Source organism: Suricata suricatta, chromosome 17 (genome assembly GCF_006229205.1).
Source record: "Suricata suricatta isolate VVHF042 chromosome 17, meerkat_22Aug2017_6uvM2_HiC, whole genome shotgun sequence".
NCBI classification, from domain to species: Eukaryota; Metazoa; Chordata; class Mammalia; order Carnivora; family Herpestidae; genus Suricata; species Suricata suricatta.
In genome coordinates this window covers 14,055,359-14,057,400 of record NC_043716.1, presented here as the reverse complement: position 1 = coordinate 14,057,400, position 2,042 = coordinate 14,055,359, and the positions used below count along the sequence as shown (strand labels likewise).

At 65.3% G+C, this 2,042-nt stretch overlaps 1 protein-coding gene across 2 annotated transcripts in view; it reads right to left on the bottom strand.

The window, feature by feature from the left end:
* The window catches only part of MYO1C (myosin IC), a 23,269-nt gene that overhangs the window by 17,512 nt on the left and 3,715 nt on the right, over positions 1 to 2,042 (bottom strand). The gene's annotated exons all lie outside the window — the stretch shown is intronic.

The following is a 2,042-nucleotide window of genomic DNA, read 5'->3' as shown; positions in this document are numbered from 1 at the left end:
GGCGGCGGCAGCGGCGGCGTCAGCGAGGGAGGGGCCGGCCCGCCCCCCGCACCGCCCCCTCCGCGAGCCTCAGAAGCGCGGGACTCCCCGTCCGCCCCCGCCTCCCTCGGGGTTCGCCCTCGGGGGTCCCTGCCCAGCTGGTGGGGGTGGGGTAGGAACTACGCGGGATCTCGGTGCGGGGGTAGAAGTGGAGGGGGCGGGGCTCCCCGCCGGGGCAGGGGCTCCGCCTGAGTCAGGTTTTCCAGGAGGGACGTTGTTGGTTCCAGGGTGGGGCCCGGAACCCGCACGGCCGCCGCGTCTACACGGACCCGGAACTCACTTCCGGGCTGTGTCTACACTACACATCAGGCCAGGCGCACGACGAGGGTTGTGGCCCGTGGATTCCGAAGGAGACAGGATTTCCATCTCCCCTCACCCCAACTTCGAGTCCCGGGAAAGTTAAAAATAGACTGAAATGTCCAAATACGGCCGGCGCGCCCAGGCGGGCGGAGCCTCCGTGCGGGTCACTGTCCACCCATATATACTCTCTAGGGGGTGGCCCGGTGTCCTTAAGGCCCAAGAAAATCTCTTTAGGTTCCCGAGTCAGGACGGAGCACGCACTCAAGGTGTCGGGCCGGCCGGGGACGAGCGGCCCCGGCCCGCGGGTTACGACACAAGGGGCACCGACGGCCACAGAAAGCCTTTGCCTAGCGCGGTGTGTGTCTGGCCCCTGTGGGGGTCTCATTCTTCCATCTGGCAAATGTACACCCAACTTCCAACATTTGGCGCCTACGCCCGTCTCCCCTCTCCCAGACACCCTAACGAGGGCCTCTGTGCCTCAGTTAGGGACTCCTCTCCTCTCTTGTCCCTCTGGATCCCCAAGGACACTCTTCTCCCCAACCAGCCCCAAGCAGCCCCACCCCCTTGAAAGGCACTTGAGGGGCAAACTCTAGCTCAGATCCCATCGCTGGCGGAGGTGGTGATGGCTAAAAGGCTTTGGTGCTTGCAAAGGGCTGCGCTATTTCTTACTAGCTGTATGGCTGGGAGCAAGTCGGTTAATTTCCTAGAGCCAACTCTTCATCCTTAAAATGTGGCCACTACCTCCTTAAAGATTGTTGGGAGGACTAAAATAAAGCGCCAAGGCACCTCCCAGCCCCTCAACAAGCACTTCCCTCTCTCGGCCCGACATTAGTTCCACACGTGCTTGGGACAGACCTACTAAGAGCCAGCCCATGGGCCAGATGGGTCACACTTCCTATCTAGCGGGGAAAGCCCCTTAGGCGTGTCTGCCAGTCACCGACAGCTCTCTCGTCAACTTTAGCTGTTCCCCACCTGACAGATAAAGGAACCTGAGGCGCAGTAACACTGACTTGTCCTGGGAGGGGAAAGGCGGAGCCGGGACCTAAAGCCCCAGCAGGCTTCTCCGGCCCAGGCTCCCGGGAGAGGGGGTGAGGCTGCGGCAGGTGCCGGCTGCAGCCTCGTGGGGAGGCTCATTACCTCGAGAACAACAGCCCGGCCCGAGCCGCGGCCCGGGGGACCCCGCTGGGGGTGCACCAGCTGGGAGATGGGGCCTTGAGGAGGGGCGACGGGACTGGATGCGCAGCTGGGAGATTGGTGGAAGAGGAAGGGGGTGTATTAAACGCCACCGACAGAAGCGGGCTCGGAGGAAGGGGGCGCCCTCTACGGCGCCCCAGGTTTAAAATCCAAAAGAGAACCGGAGCGGCGAGGGTTCTCAACTGCCAGCCCACTCAGGGTGGGGGGGTACCCTGGGTTGCCGGGGAAACGAGGTCGAGGGAGCCCCCACAAGTAGCACGGCGCCCTGCGGTAAGGGGGCCACTGGATTCGCGCTGCGGCGGTTCGCGGACCGGAGAGGAGGAGCGAGAGCGGGAGGAGCTTCCCGGCCGCAGAGCCCGCCCCGCCCGCTGCCGCGTCAAGCGGCTGGAATGAGGGGAATCCGCGTGCGGAGGGGTCCTGCCGGCCGCCCCGGCCGCCCCCACCGCCCCCACCCGGAGCCGCGCCGCTGCATTCCCGGGATGCCCGCTGGCGCCCCCACAGCCGCCGCC